The sequence below is a fragment of the Hibiscus syriacus genome, unplaced genomic scaffold (assembly GCF_006381635.1).
Source record: "Hibiscus syriacus cultivar Baekdansim isolate YM2019G1 unplaced genomic scaffold, ASM638163v2 tig00110383_pilon, whole genome shotgun sequence".
Taxonomy (NCBI): domain Eukaryota; kingdom Viridiplantae; phylum Streptophyta; class Magnoliopsida; order Malvales; family Malvaceae; genus Hibiscus; species Hibiscus syriacus.
In genome coordinates, this window is record NW_024062714.1 from 342,586 (window position 1) to 348,825 (window position 6,240).

General features: G+C 33.9%; 1 pseudogene; it reads left to right on the forward strand.

The window, feature by feature from the left end:
- Positions 1–4,946: 4,946 nt before the first annotated feature.
- On the forward strand, positions 4,947–5,613 carry LOC120121894 (annotated as a pseudogene).
- Positions 5,614–6,240: the final 627 nt, after the last annotated feature.

A 6,240-nucleotide genomic window follows, 5' to 3' on the forward strand; every position in this document is an offset into this window, starting at 1 on the left:
TTTACCAAATAATTAAAACATGAATAACAAAAAACACGGCTAAAGTGGAGGTATTTAATATGTAATTTTCGTTCTAACTTTGTCTATTTATACCTACAACTTGTTTTTTTGTTTTTGTTTCATTTTCACCCAAAACTAAAAAAAAGGGAGAGTTCTCTTCGGCCGGCCGCCTCGAAACTCTCTGACGGCCGGAAAAAACAACCTTACCTCAAAATGCCCCCTCGGCCCTGTAAACACAAATCTAAGTACCGATTATTCTGAATCGAGCAGAGTTGTCGTAGATCTAAGTGAAAAAACTTCGACTTTTACCTTTTTCGATGCGTCTTTTCGGTTTCTCGACGTTCCTTTCTCCGATGATATCCCTCTGTGCTCTTGCCGACCCTTGATGAGGAAAATCCTTTCCTTTTATGGTTTTTATGGTTTTTGGTTTAGTTGTTTTCGGTTTCGGTCGACTGTTGCTTGTGTTTGGTTTTTCGTTGTGCTTGTTCTCCGATCGATGGTTATTCTGTGGTCGCGTGTTGTTTCCATTATTCGATGTCATTTTCCGTGACAGACTTGGTGGGGTATTTATACCCCACTGCTGGTGGTTCATTTCTGGTGATCTCGGGATCGTTCCCGGTTATCTCGGGACGATGGTCGACTGTTTTGCGGTTGTGGGTTTGTCCGAACACCCTGGGATGGTTCAGTCCCGGGGATCTCGACCAGTTGGTAGATCGTTTTCTGGCCGTTGGATTGGGTCAAATCCAACGGTCCAAATCTGGCTGTGCAAGTGATATCTTAGGGTTTAGCAAACCCTAGTCTCTTGATCTGTTGTGGGTCGTTGGTTCAACTGATCTGATCCAACGGCTGTCATACTTGTGGCACTGTGACAAATGTTGAAACCCTAATCTGGGTAGGCTTGTTGGGTCAGGCCTGTCTTACCGGTTGGGCAGCCCACACCTTTGTTGGACCTGGAGTTGAACTTATTGGACCCTTGACCAAAAAAATAAAAATTAAATAAAGTTAATAAAATAAAATAAATAATAATAATATATTTTAAAAAATATTTTAAAGCTATATATTATATATATATATATATTAAAAAAGTTTTCAAAATTATATATTATATAGTTTTCAAATTGTTTTTTAAAAATCATATATTATATATATTTTCAAAATGTTTTTAAAAATCATATATTATATATATTTTCAAAATGTTTTTTTTAAAAAAAATATATTATATATATGCTTTCAAAATGTTTTAAAAACTATATATTATTTATGTTTTCAAAATGTTTTTAAAACTATATAATATATATGCTTTCAAAATGTTTTAAAAAACTATATATTATATATGTTTACAAATTGTTTTAAAAACTATATAATATATATGCTTTCAAAATGTTTTAAAAAACTATATAATATATATGTTTTCAAAATATTTTAAAAACTGTATAATATATATAATTTCAAAATGTTTTAAAACTATATAATATATATTTTAAAAAAAATTGATTTTTTAAATATATATATATATATTTATATTCAAATCGTTTTCTAAACGAGCCCTAGACGAAAATCAGTGTCTACAGCTGCCCCTCTTTGTCATTTTTCGTGTAACGAAAAATAGGACAAAGATAAAATGACACAAATTTTCGTTCGGTATGAAGGGGTTCCTGAGTCTAATATCCCCCCTCGTGGAGTTGAAAATTAACTCAGATATTGCAATTAGGAATAACTCCATGTTAAATTGAGCTACGAATGACTCCTCCATCGTGAAGTCGAGTTTGTCTTGAAACGATATGAAATTGAAGCCGTAGTTTGGAATTTGAATCGGGATGTGGCTTCTTGTTACCAAATTGTAGTCAACTTCAGTCTTCTTCTCGGTTTAAAGACCTTGGTTTGAAAATTCGACTGGAAAGTAGTTCCTCGATACTACTATATGGCTGACAGGCTTTCAAGCTAAATGAAATCGAACTCGAAAGTTTTCGTTGACAAATAGTTCTTCTCGACTTAAGTTATGTTGTTGGAAGATAGTTTTTTTGTCACTAAAACATAGCTAACCCATGTCTTCTTCTTGACTTAAAGACCTCGGTTTAAACTTCAACCAAAAAGTAGTTGATACGTCATCAAGTTGAATGGAATCGGACTCGAAAGTTTTCATTGACATATAACCCTTCTCGCCTTGAGTTATGTTGTACTAAGCTGAGAGATTGCCCCAGATTTTCTTCTTACTTAAAGACCTCAGCTTTAACCGGAAAGTAGTTCCTTGTTGCTACCATACGGTCGATATGTCATCGAGTTAAATGGAATCAAACTCGACAATTTTTTTTGGCAGATAACTCTTCTTGCCTTGAGTTATGCTGTAAATTTGATATGCCATTGAGCTGAATGTAATTGAACTCGAAGGTTTTTATTGACAGATAACCTTTCGCGCCTTGAGTTATGCTGTAAATTTGATAGGCCCTTGAGCTGAATGTAATCGAACTTGAAGGTTTTGGTTGACATATAACCCTTCTCGCCTTGAGTTATGTTGTAAATTTGATATGTCATTGAGCTGAATGTAATCGAACTCGAAGGTTTTTATTGACTTATAAACCTTCTCGCCTTGAGTTATGCTGTAAATTTGATACGCCATTGAGCTGAATGTAATCGAACTCGAAGGTTTTGGTTGACAGATAACCCTTCTCACCTTGAGTTATGCTATAAATTTGATATGTCCTTGAGCTGAATGGAATCGAACTTGAAGGTTTTTTCGCTGGCAGATACCTTCTCACCTTGGGCTATGCTGCGAATAGTTCCTTTAAGTGAAAAATGACTCCCCTTCACGGGTGTAAGCCGGTCATAAGTCTTTAAATGACTCACATTCACAGGAAAGCCAAGTGGTATATTCTGTCAGTCAGATATCACCCGTCGTGGAGTTGAAATATGGCTTGAAAATGTTAACTGAAAATTAGTCACTCGTCGTTGAGTTAAGTTGAAACCGGATCTGTCCTGAATTGGCTCTCGAACCTGTTTGAATTTGATTCTAAGATCTGTCGATATGTCAAGATCGGCCGACTGTTGCTTGTATTTGGTTTTTCATTGTGCTTGCTCTCCGATCGATGGTTGTTCTGTGGTCGCGTGTTGTTTCCATTGTTCGATGTCCTTTTCTGTGACAGACTTGGTGGGGTATTTATACCTCACCGCTGGTGGTTCATTTTCGGTGATCTCGGGATTATTCCTAATTATCTCAGGACGTTGGTTGATTGTTTCGCGGTCGTGGGTTTGACCGAACACCCCGGGATGGTTCAGTCTCGGGGATCTCAATCGATTGGTAGATCGTTCTCTAGCCGTTGGATTGGGTCAGATCTAATGGTCCAGATCTGGCTGTACAATTGATATCTTAGGGTTTAGCAAACCCTAGTCTCTTAATCTGTTATGGGCTGTTGGATCAACTGATCTGATCCAATGACTGTCATGCTTGCGGTGCTGTGACAAATGTTGAAACCCTAATCCGAATGGGCTTGTTGGGTCAGGCCTGCCTACCCGGTTGGGCAACCCACACCCTTGCTAGACCTGGAGTTGGACTTATTGGACCCTAGACCAAAAAAATAAAAATAAAATAAAATTAATAAAATAAATAAATAATAATAATATATATTTTAAAAAATATTTTAAAACTATATTATATATATATATATATTAAAAAAGTTTTCAAAACTATATATTATATAGTTTTCAAAATGTTTTTTAAAAATCATATATTATATATGCTTTTAAAATGTTTTAAAAAATATATAATATATATGTTTTCAAAATGTTTTAAAAACTATATAATATATATAATTTCAAAATGTTTTAAAACTATATATATATATATATATATATATATATATATATATATATATATATTCAAAAACCGAATTTTTTAAAAATATATATATTATATGTTTTTCAAACCGTTTTCTAAATGAGCCCCGGACGAAAAAATGAGTGTCTACAACTATTAATCATGTTTATAAAATTTTAATTAATTTAGTGATCATATACAAGATAATTTCTCTTACCACAAAGCATAAAATGCATAAAAATGAGAACGAAATTAATTTTTCCCATTACTAGACCGAATAGAGTCGGGTCTCATTTAGTATTCATATTTATTTATTGAAGTAGTATTAATATTTATTAGATTGTTTAATTTCACTATAATAATAGTAGGCCATAAGCTTTTTATTCACTAAGGAATAAAAAATATATTTTAAAACAAATAAAAGCAAACCATAAAATTTTTTATTGGGAAAGTAGGAATAGAAAACAAAGTCAAAACTTTTTTTAATTAATAAAATTTAAATGAAAAAAAGGAAGAAAAAAAGAATTTGAATCAAAACGCTTTTCCCATTTGTCTAATCATCCCTTGAAATGTCAACCAAATTCTGGTTATTTGTTTAACACTAAGGGGTTATTTGTTTACTTCAGAATGATTAAGCGTTGAATGATTTAAATCTGAATAATTCAGAGGTTGAATGATTCAGAGGCTCTGAATGGTTTGACTCTGAATGTGACATGCTGTTTGATAACTGGCTCTGAATGATTCAGAATGTACTTATGTGCTTAATCATTCAACACTATTTTGCTGAATCAGTCAGCACTAAATCATTCAGAGGTACGAAACAAACGCGCTAAATACTGAACGATTCAGCATTCAGCGCTGAATGATTCCATTAAGAGACAAACAAACATCCCTTAAACCTTACTCTTTAGCTGGATTTAGCTTATCACATATAAATAACGACGACGACTCAGAACTGAGAACTCTCAACCAAAGATAAATAACGGCAAAAGAGGGGGGGGGGGAAAGAGAAGGAAAAACACTTATATGGCAGAAGAATTTCATGCTGGGATTTGTGGAGAGACATGGTGGAATTCCTCGAAAACCATGTTTGCGGGGAGTTCTTTTCCATGTTCTACGGGGATTTTTTAGAGACATGGGAAGCTTCGGATGCATTGTTGATGTGGCGGATATCAAGGCGACGCCTTCTTATGAAGAGTTTAAGGATAACTTAGCTTTCCAGCTGGGATTCAGATAGTTATGGCAGCACTATTTTCATTGATTCTACCGTATAAACCCAAAAGGATTGTAGTCCAAGGAGCTATGCAAGCCCCGGGGAAGATCCTTCCATTACTACTTTCAAGCCTATATATCAAGATTTCTCGTAGGAGCAGAAGAGATTGAAATCGGTAACCAGCTCCGGTAACAGTACAACAACCTACCAGTTTTCGATGGATTCAGTGTCATATGGGTACCAATCGACACTGCTTCAAACTTTATTTCAATCTGACCCTCAAACCCAATCCCAACAACGAACACTTTTCAACGACAACTGGTCAATCAACTATATGTCGGCAGCAGCCACTTACGAGGCAAATAACGCTACTGAATCATCTCCTTCTTGGCCAAAACTATTGCCAAAACAGCATCCCAACAGTAGCTTGCACTTCACCAACAACGTACCCTTTTGGAACGATTCCTTCGCTGGTGTAAACGACGTCAAATCCTGCTTTTTACCATCACACCTGCAATCTGAGTTTCTTTTACAAACATTTGAAGAAAAAACTAATTGCCTCGGCCTAACGACAAAGGTAAATAAATAATTATTTTCTTGATCAGGTTTAAGCTTCAGATCATCCAAGAAAGGATTATGTAATACCCTAAATTTTGACTAGTGACTAAAATGTAAGTTTTGAAAGTTTAAGAATTAAAGTATAAACTTTATAAAAGTTCAAGGATCAAAAATGTAATTTTGAAAAATTATAGATTTTAGCCGTAAATGAACAGTTTGGCCTAAAACAAATATTTTTGTAGGAATCAAATTTTCGGTATGAGATTTATGTTAAAAGCTATAAAGCGATAAAGTTCGGTACTGAAATCGAATAATCAGATCGATCCAGAATTTTATGAAAATTTGATGGATGTTAGAAAATGGTGGGAAATATTATTTCCATATTTTAGATCAAATAAATTTGTCTCAGAACAATGTAATTTTTCAGATTTGTTCGAACAGTGGAATTTTAGTGACTAAAGTGCAATTGTCAAGAATTGCATGGCCAAAGTGAAAAGTCAATGTCAAATTGATTCATCTTTGACTAAATAATATTTTAATGGCAATGAAAATTGGTAATTATCAAGTTTCATTAATGGTATTTTTGAGATTTCTCATTAATTGAATTTTAAATTCAATTATATTATTAAAGTATCATGTGTTAAGGTTAATAAATACT